Source organism: Rhinolophus hipposideros (genome assembly GCF_964194185.1).
Source record: "Rhinolophus hipposideros genome assembly, chromosome: 8".
Classification (NCBI taxonomy): Eukaryota; Metazoa; Chordata; class Mammalia; order Chiroptera; family Rhinolophidae; genus Rhinolophus; species Rhinolophus hipposideros.
The window spans coordinates 6,772,406-6,786,379 of record NC_138054.1 but is presented as its reverse complement, the minus strand read 5'-3'; the positions used below and the strand labels follow the sequence as shown (position 1 = coordinate 6,786,379).

Genomic DNA, 13,974 nt, shown 5'->3' with positions numbered 1-13,974 from the left:
TTTACAGATAAAGACACTGAGGTGTAGAAAGATTAAGCATCTGGCTGCAGAGCCGCATGGTGGACAATGCAGCTGGCCATGTGGGCATCTGGGTTGCAGATGGGGAAAGCTGTTAGGCAGGGCTGCTCTGTTACTGTATAGTTGTCTTTCTGGTTGACATAGGGATACCTTGGAGCCCTGTCTCTTCAAACGAAAAATGGGGGCAACACAATAAAAAAAAAACTACCCTTTCTTTCTATGGGCCCAATATTCTGACAAATAAAAAGTAGATGAAACCAAGGGCAGGGGAAAAAAAGAACATGAAGAAAGAAAGGATGAACACTTGATCTCAAATGGGAGGGCAATATTTTAAAAAATGCTCTTTTATTTTTAAGTAGACTTGCGGGGTATATGTGTCTTCCTCGCATTATCAATGAGTGACAGTGTTGCCCTGGTGATTACTTATCTGGATACAGAAAAGAAGGAAGCATAGAGAAATCATCAGTGACATACTGAGACACACGGTGCATTCAGATGGTCAGGCACATACCTCTCCTTCCCACAGGATGGAAAGAATGCTCAAATAGGCAAAAGAAAAACATTCGCTCGGGGGAAAACCAACTTGGTCCTTCTGCTGAACCCAGAGAAAAGGCATTAAAATCTCATCAGTTTTCCTTTTGGTGGGCAAAGTCATTCTGGTAAAAAGTGAGAACCGTCAAAAATTTATTTTTTGGGGAGACACAGCCTTACCAGAAAACTAAAGACAGAATGACAGGAAATCCTCACATATCAATAATCACCCTAAATGTAAATGGACTGAACTCACCAATAAAGAGACACAGAGTAGCAGATTGGATCAAAAAACTAAACCCAACCATACGCTGCCTACAAGAGACACATCTCAGCTACAAGGACAAGCATAGACTCAAAGTGAAAGGGTGGAAATTGACACTCCAAGCAAATGGTACCCAGAGAAAATCAGGCGTAGCCATAATGATTTCCGATGAAACAGACTTCAGGGTGAAAAAGATAACAAGAGACAAAGATGGACATTTCATAATAGTAAAGGGGACTATACAACAAGAAGACATAACAGTCATCAATATTTATGCCCCCAATCAGGGAGCACCGAAATATACCAAGCAACTACTAACAGAACTAAAGGGAGAAATTGACCAAAACACAATTATACTAGGGGACTTAAATACATCATTGACAGCTATGGATAGATCATCCAAACAGAAGATAAATAACGAAATCGCAGCCCTAAATGACACATTAGATGAATTGGACATAATTGACATATATAGAGCACTTCATCCTAAAACATCAGACTATACATTCTTTTCTAGTGTACATGGAACATTCTCAAGGATAGACCATATATTGGGACACAAAATCAGCCTCAGCAAATTTAAGAAGATTGAAATCATACCAAGCATATTCTCTGATCACAAAGCTTTGAAATTGGATATCAACTGCAAAAAGAAAGCAGGAAAAAACACAAATACATGGAGAATAAACAACATACTTTTAAAGAATGACTGGGTCAAAGAAGAAATTAGAGAAGAGCTCAAAAGATACATAGAAACAAATGACAATGAAAATACATCCTACCAAAATTTTTGGGATGCCGCGAAAGCAGTTTTAAGAGGGAAATTTATATCATTACAGGCCTATCTCAAGAAACAAGAAAAATCCCAAATAAATAACCTCATATTACACCTTAAAAAACTAGAAAAAGAAGAACAAGCGAAACCCAAGGTCAGCAGAAGAAAGGAAATAACAAAAATCAGAGCAGAACTAAATGAAATAGAGAACAAAAAGACAATAGAAAAAATTAATGTGACAAAAAGCTGGTTCTTTGAAAAGATTAACAAAATCGACAAACCCTTGGCTAGACTCACTAAGATAAAAAGAGAGAAGACACTAATTAACAAAATCAGAAATGAAAAAGGGGAAGTTATCACGGACACCACAGAAATACAAAGGATTATCCAAGAATACTATGAAGGACTATATGCCACCAAATTTAATAACTTAGAAGAAATGGACAAGTTCTTAGAAACATATAGCCTTCCAAGGCTGAATCATGAAGAACTGGAAAATCTTAACAGGCCGATCACCAGTAACGAAATTGAATCAGTCATCAAAAACCTTCCCAAAATCAAAAGTCCTGGACCAGATGGCTTCACCAGTGAATTCTACCAAACCTTCAAAGAGGATCTAATACCAATCCTGCTCAAACTCTTCCAAAAAATTGAAGAAGAGTCAGTGCTCCCTAACTCATTTTATGAGGCCAACATTACCCTGATACCAAAACCTGGTAAGGACAACACAAAAAAAGAAAACTACAGACCTATATCTCTGATGAATACAGATGCTAAAATCCTAAACAAAATTCTAGCAAATCGAATACAACAATGCATTAAAAAGATTATTCATCACGACCAAGTGGGGTTCATCCCCGGGGCACAAGGATGGTTCAACATTCGCATATCCATCAATGTGATACATCACATAAACAAAATAAAGGACAAAAATCATATGATTCTATCAATTGATGCAGAAAAAGCATTTGATAAGATACAACATCCATTTATGATTAAAACACTTACTAAAATTGGTATAGAAGGAAAATACCTCAACATAATAAAGGCCATATACGACAAGCCCTCAGCTAATCTCATAATTAATGGTGAAAAGCTGAAGCCCTTTGCTCTACGTTCAGGAACACGACAAGGTTGTCCCCTATCACCTCTGCTTTTCAACATAGTGTTGGAAGTCCTCGCCAGAGCTATCAGGCAAGAGAAAGAAATAAAAGGCATCCAAATTGGGAATGAAGAAGTTAAATTGTCACTCTTTGCAGATGACATGATGCTATATATAGAAAACCCTAAAGACTCCACCAAAAAGCTATTAGAAACAATCAATGAATACAGTAAAGTTGCTGGCTACAAAATCAACGTACAAAAGTCCATTGCTTTCTTATATACCAACAATGAAATCTCAGAAAAAGAGATAGAAAAAACAATTCCTTTTGCAATTGCAGCAAAAAGAATAAAATACCTAGGAATAAACTTAACCAAGGATGTGAAGGATTTATATGCTGAAAACTATAAGACATTTTTGAAAGAAATTGAAGAAGACACAAAGAAATGGAAAGACATTCCGTGCTCATGGATTGGAAGAATCAACATAGTTAAAATGGCCATATTACCCAAAGCCATATACAGATTTAATGCAATCCCCATTAAAATCCCAATGGCATTTTTTAAAGAAATAGAACAAAAAATCATCAGATTTGTTTGGAACCACAAAAGACCCCGAATAGCCAAAGCAATATTAAAAAAAAAGAACAATACTGGAGGTATCACACTCCCTGATTTTTCCTTGTACTACAGGGCTACAATAATCAAAACAGCTTGGTATTGGCGGAAAAACAGACACATAGACCAATGGAATAGAATTGAGAACCCAGAAATAAAACCACATAAATATGGACAGATAATTTTTGACAAAGAAGCTAAAAACATACAATGGAGAAAAGACAGCCTCTTCAATAAATGGTGCTGGCAGAATTGGATAGCTACGTGCAAAAGAATGAAAGTGGACTGCTATCTGTCACCATGTACCAAAATTAATTCAAAATGGATCAAAGACTTAAGCATAAGACCTGACACAATAAACTGCATTGAAGAAAACATAGGTACTAAACTTATGGACCTTGGGTTCAAAGAGCATTTTATGAATTTGACTCCAAAAGCAATGGAAGTAAAAACTAAAATAAACAAATGGGATTATATGAAACTGAAAAGCTTCTGCACAGCAAAAGAAACTATTGACAAAATAATGAGGCAACCAACTGAATGGGAGAAGATTTTCGCAAACAGTTCCTCTGATAAGGGGCTAATATCCAAAATATACAAGGAACTCATGAAACTCAACAACAAAAAAACAAACAACCCAATTGAAAAATGGACAGAGGACCTGAAGAGACATTTCTCCAAAGAGGATATACAAATGGCAAATAGACATATGAAAAAATGCTCAACATCGCTAATCATCAGAGAAATGCAAATGAAAACCACAATGAGATATCACCTCACCCCAGTCAGAATGGCTTTCATCAACAAAACAAATAGTAACAAGTGTTGGAGAGGCTGTGGAGAAAAAGGAACTCTCATACACTGTTGGTGGGACTGCAGACTGGTGCAGCCGCTATGGAAGGCAGTGTGGAGGTTCCTCAAGAAATTACGAATAGAATTACCATATGACCCAGCAATCGCTCTCCTGGGTATCTACCCCAAAAATATAAAAGCATTTCTCTATAGAGACACGTGTACTCCAATGTTCATTGCAGCTTTGTTTACGGTGGCCAAGACATGGAAACAACCAAAATGTCCTTCGATAGATGAATGGATAAAGAAGTTGTGGTACATATACACAATGGAATACTATTCGGCGTTAAGGAAAGATGATATAGGAGCATTTGTGACAACACGGATGGATCTTGAGAGAATAATGCTAAGTGAAACAAGTCAGACAGAAAAAGCAGAGAACCCTATGATTTCACTGATATGTGGTATATAAACCAAAAAGAACAAGACAAACAAATGAGAAACAAAAACTCATAGACACAGACAATAATTTAGTGGTTACCAGAGGGTAAGGGGGTGGAGGGTGGGTGATGAGGGTAAAGGGGATCAAATATATGGTGATGGAAGGAGAACTGACTCTGGGTGGTGAACACGCAATGGGATTTATAGACGATGTAATACAGAATTGTACACCTGAAATCTATGTAAATTTACTAACAATTGTCACCCCAATAAAATTAATTAAAAAAAAAATTTATTTTTTGGTACATTTACTCTTACCTTAAAGTAGATATAGCATTAGGTTGGTGCAAAAGTAATTGTGGTAAAAAGGTTAAAAGAATTGTAAAAACTGCAATTATTTTTGCAACAACCTAATAACGCCTAACAAGGCAGGAGGAGAAGGTTTTATATACAAGCATTTAATATACTCATTTAGATACATTAATAAATAAAGTCACATGGACGTTACAACTATAATATTAATAGTTCAGATTTACATAACATTTACTATATGTCAGGCACTGTGCTAAGGATTTTGCATGTATTTAAACTGACTGACCCTTACAAAATTGTCCTACAGATAGAAATTAATATTATCACCACTTTACAGGTGAGAAAACAAGCCCAGAGAAATTTTACACATAGTAAGTAAGTAGTAGAGTTGGGACTTAGTTCAGGCAGTCTGTTTCCAGAGGTCCTGTCCTACCACTATCTTATCCTTGTATCTCCCTTTTAAATAACTTTTTCAATTAAAAAGGTAACAAAGCCCACTTCCCCTGACTGTGCACCCCCCCGCCCCGTGCACACTGGTTTCTTTACATCCATCTGCACTTGCAGTGACAGGCAGGCCAAGTTCTGGGAAGGGGCTGTTTGAGCACAGTCCACCCCAATTCCCTCCCCAGCTGCTTAGAGAGTAGGGGTGCTAGGGTTCTGGCTGACAACTTGCTCTGGGACACCAGCACCAAATCTGCTTAGGAAGAAGGTGCTGGACAGCCACTAGAGGACCTAACCACTACCTATTCTTATCTAAATGGAACGGAAGTTCTATCAGCTTTCAGGAAACAGCAACTAAAATTAATAGCTGCAAGAGGACACTTCAAAAGATAGAATGGCAGTACATGTATTTGTTCTTCCAAAGCTACTGACAGATATTAGTATAGCCTATTTTCTAGATCCATGCTTAGCAAAGGCTCCACGGTCTTGTTTCCCTATAGACTTAGTTTGCAGTTTAGCAGGAAAAGTGAAAGTAATTCAATCCTTCAGAAATTATAGTGAAGCACATCAAGTTCAATGGCATATTCCAGGCTCACCTTATATTTTCCCTGCTCTAGCCATGAGTTCAGGCTTTTCTCTAAGAAGCCCAGCTTCTTAGCGAATGGTATTTAGAAACCCAGATCTGGGCAACAAGTGTGCTCACGCTACTGCTGTGTGATTGTTTGTAGGCTCTCAAAGTGGGCAGAGCTAGGGCGAGGGAAACACACACACACACACACACACACTCACACACTTTATTTTCCATCTAAAAATTCATGATTTATATTAACACCTAGAATTCTAATCTAGCAACTAGGATTTATTCTTTCCTTTTCCCATATCTATAATTCCTTTCTTCAACAGTGAAAAACTTGATTCCCATAATCCTCAGTATTATTTACTCCTTTGCTCAAGCTGGAATAAATAGAAGATAGTTTCAGAATTACCCACACAGTTGTTACAGTTGTTTAAAAAAAGACCCTACTGACTGGAGTTCAATATTTTGTATAACCTTTTTCTTTTTTTTCTTTTTTTTGGGGGGTAAAATTTACATGCAGTGAAATGCATAAATTGTAAATGTATATTTTCATGAGTTTTCACATGTGTCCATTCTTGGAATCCAGCTATCAAAAATACTTCCAATCTTCCAGATAATACAACAGTTGTCTAAGAATCATAGAAACACATCAAAAGCACACAGGAGGCAGCTGGAAGGGGCCCCCACTGGCCAAATCTGGGAAAACAAAAGTTCCCCCCCCAAAAAAAAAAAGAAAAAGAAAAGATAGTAATGGATTTCAACTCATTGAATAAAATAATAAGTTTTAAATCCTTTTTATATGAATGACTGAATGAATAAATAAATGAGGGAGAAGGGAAAGTTCTTGTAGGAGAATGTCAATTATCAATACCAATTCATTAATGAACATTAAAACCTGTGAGTGCAATTAGGAGTATCACCCTATAAATAAATTACTTATTATAAACAAGGGAATGAAAGAACCTTTTTGGTAGAGAAATTTGGCAGGCATTAACTTAACCTAGTGGTCAAAGCTATCACCACCAACATAGCGGCAAACTGATACCACGCTCGTCCTGATAAACGCATTGAAAAGGGAAAAAAAAAACATCATTTCTGTGGTATTCCTGCAAAAAATACACAATCTGAATCTAATCATGAGGACACTGCAGCCAATTCGAATTGAAGCCCACTCTACCATAAATAAAACTTGTTTGTACTTTTCAAAGAATGTAAACAGATGTTGAGAAATTAATCCAGATTAAAGGAGACCAAAGAGCTATAACAACTAAATGCAAATATAAAATTGTTTGGATCCTGGGCCAGGAAGAAAATAGCAATAAAGGACATTACTGGGAAGGTTGACAAAATGTGAGTAGAAGCTGTGGATTAGATGTTGATTCAACACGAAATTTCCTGACTTTATTACTGTACTGTGATTATGTAAGGGAAGTTCTTTTCCTTAGAAAATATATGTTAATGCATTTAGGAGAAAAAGGCATGTATGTGCTACTTGATCTCAAATGTTTGGAGTGGGTATGTATATATACACAAAGACATATATTACATATGATAATTATGTATAATTATGTATCTCATAAAAGATTGTGTGTATATATATATATATATATATATATATATATATATATGTGTGTGTAGATCATTATTCACAGATTCTGTATTTGGTAACTTGCCTACTCCCTAAGAAGTACTTGTAACCCCAAAATCAATACTCTTGGCGTTTTCACGGTCATTGGCAGACATGAGCAGAGTGGTGAAAAGTCTGATGGTCCCGACTCCCACATTCCCAGCTGAGGCTGAACAAGATGACGCTCTGCCTTCTTGTTTCAGCTCTCACACTACAAACAAGTGTCCTTTTCGAAGTCTACTAAGTGCCTCATTTTTCCTGTTTTTGTGCTTTGTGTTGGAGGCTTCGCTGTTTGCAATGGTCCCAAACATAGTGTGGACGTGCTGTCCAGGGTTCCTAAGTATAAAAAGGCGGTGACGTGCCTTCTGGAGAACAGATGTGTGTTCGATGAGCTTCGGTTAGCCATCCGTTATAGTGCTGTTGGTCATGAGCTTAATGGTAATGAATCCCGCACATGTTCAATAAGGTGTCTTAAACAGAAATACACATAAAACAAGGATATGCACTGATTGGTTGATGAAAATGTTTTGACAGATGCTGGCAGGAACCTAATCCTGTTTCCCCCCAAGAGCTTCAGCTGGGTAATCAGCGTTCAGGGTGAGTACACAGAACGTAAGTACTACAAATAATGAGAATCAACCGTAGGTACATGCGCGCACACACACACAGTCTGTGTGAAGGGTATTTGAGTATTCCTAGCATTATTCTTGTAACTCTTCTAAGTTTGAATTTACATGAAAGTTAAAAGTTACAAAAAGTCACAAGTATAAAACAAAAAGCCAAAAATGTAATACATGCACACAACAAATAAAGGAAATGTTATAAAAGGGGATGGAATAAATATGTCTCCCTCCTAATCTGGACCTCTAGCCACTCTCCTCCCCAAATTCAATGACTGTTAAGAGTTTCTTATGTATTCCTCTAGGGGTTGTCTGTGAATACGATTCAGATGGTATATATTTTTCATTTTTTTCTGAATCCAAGTGGGAGCATGCTATTATTTTTCGTTTTACAGATAGAGCTACCTTATTCCTTTTCACTGAAATACAGCATTTCCTTTACAAGTGGTCCATAACTTATTTAATCACTCTCTTCTAGACAGAATTCTAGGTTGTTCTCAACCTTCTACTACTGCAAATATTATTGCTCCACACATTAGACCTATTTGTCTGACGATACTCTCTGAATGATTGTCATGAAGTAGGTGAGAAGCACACGCAATTAGCATATTCACCATTTAAACACCAATGCTGATGTTGAAGAGCCCCAGGACAGTGTGTCAGGTTTACTGTGTAGCAGGCTCCACATTCTTCTATTTTCACCATGATCTTCGTTAGCAAATATGTTTCGTCACAGACTGTAGAAAGAACACTTTAACTGAAAATTAAAAAGTTGTGCTTCCTTGTATCATTCTGATTGGGCTGTGCCCCACGCACTGTGTTAACGTGACATGGAAAACCAGCACTGGGCACTGAAGGTAAAGGGAATAAAACTTGACCCAATGCAGTTAAGGGTCGCCTTTGCCCAGAGGCAGACAGACAATAGGACCAACCACGGTACAGCCTGGAAAGTGCTATGATTAAGCCTAAGACGGAAAAGGCACTTGAATTTTGTTGAATTTGTTGAATACATAGTTTAGTGGAAAAACTGAAATAAAGGAGGGGAGAGAGGGTGTAGGGACGGGAGGACAGCAGAGTGGATGTAATGTCTGACCATGGCCTAGCGAGGAGCGTGGGACACGGGGAAGAGAAGTGTAAGTTCCAGGGTCGAAGGACAGGGTTCCGAATGCAGCGCCCACGTTTATCAGCTCCAAGACTCTAAACTGCAAGTGTCTCCATCGGAACAGCACCTCTCCCGTGTGGCTGGGATTAAAGAAACTGGCACATATTTATATATACATATGCATACATGTATGCACGCATATATGTACACTCACATACACGTGTGGACACACAACCACCTATGTGAGACAGAGGGGGGAGGGAGGGCTGGCTGGAACACATTGCTTGGCCATGGCAGGTAGTCAGTAAAAGATAGCCACTGTTTCCAACGAGAGAAACGGGGAAGGCAGGGGCCCTTGGAAAAGCAGCAATGGGTCAGAGGCATGACTGAAATCTCAGCGAGGGCAGGGACTATATCTTCATCACAAACACAAAGGCTGAGCAGCCAGCCTGTGTCACAGCAAACTCAACAGAAAGTTGTGGAATGAATGAACCAATAAACAATTGCCTTCAGAGAGCACAGTCCTACATGGCTGTCAGAGGGAGGCAGGGGCAGGAGACAGGATAGGAACGGATAATTAGTGAACAGAAAGCTTGAATATCATACTAAGCAGTTCAACATCCATTCATTATGCATCTGGGAACTACTGGAAATGTTCAGACAAGGTAACAGCATCATGATATGTGGATGATGGCTGGAGAGGGAAGAACCCGGAGTCAGGGAGTCAGGTGGTTGTTATAACAGTATTGGCTAGAGCTTCTTACATCTTAGGCCACATAAGCTTCCCAGACACTTGTGAAGATGCAGATCTCTGGATCCCATCCCCGACGATTCTGACTGGGTAGGTCTAGGATGGGGAGAGAACTGAATAAAATCCGAAGTAAAGAAGAGGGGAAATGAGGGATTTCATGGTAGATGGCCTTAGTTTTCTCCAGTGATACAATGAAGTTATCTGTTCATGGGTGGGGGTGGGTGAGGCTGTGGGGCAAAGCTAGAACTCCCCACAGGAAATCACACATGTGCAGAAGGGTCAGGCAGCTCTGCCACGATCATTCTGGCAGGGGTTTGACGGTGTAAGCCGGCGGAAATAAAAGGATGAGGGACTGAGAGCAGCAGACCAAGGGTTCACTCCGGGCCTGATGGAGCATGAAGTGAAGCCTGGGCAAGAGACTGGGTACAGGGGGGCCAGAGAGAGGGCCCAGCGGGCGTGTGGGGGTCGGAGGGGCATAACAGGACGGTGCTGAGAGAAGGGACTTGCAGCAAAAGGACAGTGGCGGGGCAATCTGGTGTGGCTGTGAAGTAAATGTGTGAAGTCCAATGGAAATGCTTTTCGTCTGATTTATAGAAGGTGAGCAACTGTGCAACTGGGCAGAGAAACTCAAGCCAGAGCCACTAGACAAGTAGGAGGGTGATCAGATGGCCTGGGAGAGGGCAGGGTGTTATAACCTGAAGGCTTGGGATTCAAAGTCATCCCTGAAAATGACAAGCTTGGGGAATCCTGGTCAAGGTCTCACAGTGTCTTCTTTTCAACTTCTGTGGCTTTGGAGGGCAGGATGCTCTACGTGCTTCTGTGAGAATCGCTTTCTTGTATGATTCAACAATCTTTTCCATTAAATTATCCATTATTACCTGACAGCTATGTAAGCATCTGAATCACTTTGAAATGAAGGCATTGCACCCGTGTGTCACAAGGAGGCATGAATTAAGTCAGACCCAAATGAAACTGACATGTGCTTGTGTTAGTACAGGCCCAGCGCCCAGTTTTACACATTCCTATAGGCTCTCCCCTGATTGCGTAAAACTAATTAGCCAAAAAATAATGTTTCAGGTTCTACCTCACTTGTTTAGTACCCAACTTCAATTTACATACTAATGATTGCATATTTGCCTTTCATAGATGCAGTATGTGAAACTAAATAACATAAATGAATAACCATTTAAGTGTAAAGTCACCATGTCTTCATGAGAAATCTGAAAATGAAACAGTCGGTAAATCTGTTTAGTTCTCCTATACTAGGAAACAAAGGTAATCACAGGATGAGATGATAAATGAGAATTATTTCAGAGTGGCACAGTAATGAGGGAAATGTGCAGAAACTGATGGAAAGAAGAGTTCACTCATCGGGCTTGATCTCCGGTTGGAGCTGGAAATGCGCAGTGGCAGTGCCCGTGCACATGTCCTCCCTGATCTGGGGGCCTGTCAATAATCTCCCTTGTTCCACTTCTAGAATCTATTAAATAATCAGGTTCCCCCACTTCAGCAATCACACTGAGGCTCCACAACCAGAGACATCACTTCCTCTGAGGACGAACAAGCCCATTAACAAAATGTGCTTTCCATTTTCTCCTTTTTCTTTTGAAAGGTTAAGTGGCACGATACATTTTTCTGTGCAGCAAATGTGTAGCTAACAAGGTGATAATTGGGAAACTGTGAGAAGGGAAGAAAATCCTATAAACCTAGAAATCTGCAGCATCTGGGAAGAAGGCAACTGAATTACCTTCAGAAGATACAAAAGTTATGGTAATACAATGCTAACGATGCAGACTGAAATCCATAAAAGTGAAAAAAGGAGATGATGTTATGGTTTTAATCATTCCACCAGAATACAGAAGCATACCATAACCTTCAAGATTGTCGAAGCTTTAAACGGTAATGCAAGCCGACTTTCAGTATCACCCTCTCTTATTTCCTTACATTTCAAACAAAATAAACACATAAGGAAGATCTTCCAAATATTCAAAATATGGATAGTATTTACTAAAATATTTGATTCTAATTATTTTTCCTTTCAATTTTCAGTCTTTGGCCACATAAAAATATTTTCTGCCTAACATATGGAAATATTCCGAAAGAAGAGATCTCCAAAAGCTTAAAAGACCTGTGATTTTTTTCTTTCTTTTTTTGGTAATAATTTGACATTAGCCTTCAATGCTGATTAGGAATTATGTAACCATCCATGTCAGCAAGTTTAAGAGTCTACAGACAGCACCTTCAAGAGGTCGCCTCAGCCAGAGCACCACACCGAGCAGGCACCACAGAAAGGCTGGACGACTGACCCCGACGACTCTCTTCTATCTGCCTCCACCTCTTCATGTGGGCCTCTCACCGGCAGGAAGCTCCACCCCATCTCATGTGCTCCCCTTCCCACTCTGTCCTCTTTCTAGCAGCTTCCCCGCACCCACCCTGGCACTTCCTCACCACAACGTCACGCTTGGTGGTGACACGCACACCCAGTCTTAACCTGACCCGGACTTCCCTCACAGAACACAGCTTTGACTCGTCCCCCACAACAAACACCCCTGTTCCAACTTCTAATTCTGCCCTGGCGTGAGGTCAGTTGGGCATGGCCACACGTGCAACCATACGCTTTATAATGCCAATTAAAACAAACAACACGATGACGAAGACGACGACGAAAACAGAGTGCAATGGTGATACGGATGAATCCTAAGAATTGTCCAAATCTTTTTTTCCTCCAAATCTATTTCACTTGTTTCCCATCCACCCAGTCCTGAAAGTCAGAGACCTGGGAATTACTCTGTCACACTTGCCTTCACCTAACATGTTTAACACCCAGCTTGCCCAGGTTTGCACATGTAGCGGCCGCACCGTACTCAGCAGAGGCCCCTTTAACTCTCAAAGGGAGTCGCATCTCCACTTACATGACAACCTGCATGGTGTCTGCACCTCTGCTCATACCCGGCTCCAAGACGTTTCAGTTCTGTCTCCTACATGTCTGGAGCCCAAACCCTACCTCCTAGCCTCTCCGCTATGGCCCTCTTCAGTCTCACGTTACTTCTTCCCGAGACACTGCTCGGCCTAGACTGGACTCCTAGCCTCATGGCCACTACCATCCTTCACATTATCACAAGGGGGCTCCGTCTTCAGCGGAATTCTGCTCGTGACATTTGTGGTCTTGCTAACTGCCTTCCAGAGCACATCCAAACCCAGCCTTCACATCCTACAATTTGTTCACACTTCCCTTCTATCAGAACACTCCCCTGTAAGTCCCCTAAACCGGACCCCAGATGTCGGCAGGATCATGTCTAGGCCTTTGCCCCTGCTTCCCTCCGCCCTGCCTCCCACTCAGTACAGACTTGCGTGTACTACCGTTTTTAAAGCCCTCATGCACATGAATGTCCCCCCCACAAAGACATGGGCTACCTGCGGGCAAGGCACTCACTCTCTCTGCGTCCCCAGTGCCTAGAACAGGACCCGCTGCTCAGAAAGTTTTCTGAATGAATCATGGATAATGTTCTGGTGTCAGGGATAATTCCTGTCACATTTCACACACATCACCTCAACAAACAGGGAAATAACTCCCTTTGTGGATTCCATGCAGCCTGGGACCATTTCCTCTTTGCTATGTTGACAGCCCAGCTTGGCTCAGAACCACACAGAGACAGAGTAAGAGAAAATGGCACAGAAAAAGACAGTAAGAGAGACAGAGAGAGACATAAGACAGAAGCAGAGAGACGCTTATGTTCGCACTGTTAGCACAAATAATCACAAGCTAGCAGAGGAGGAATCCTTCAATACCCATAGTATTTACAGACTGCCAGTTACGCCACGGCAGAGGCAGCAAGAAGTGCAAACGCCCAGGGTGAAAACCTCTCTACTTTTACACCTGTGGAAGGGAGCTGCACCGCAGGCCACGCTGACGGAAAACTGCTCGTGAGGCAGTTCTAAGGGAAATGACTTTAAAAACTAAAGAGTTGGTTCTCCTTCACTAATGCCATATTACCATCTTCCC

General features: G+C 40.5%; 1 protein-coding gene across 15 annotated transcripts in view; it reads right to left on the bottom strand.

Annotated features, from left to right (window-relative positions):
* Nucleotides 1-13,974, bottom strand: part of FARS2 (phenylalanyl-tRNA synthetase 2, mitochondrial) — a 507,792-nt gene that overhangs the window by 192,624 nt on the left and 301,194 nt on the right. The window lies entirely within an intron of this gene.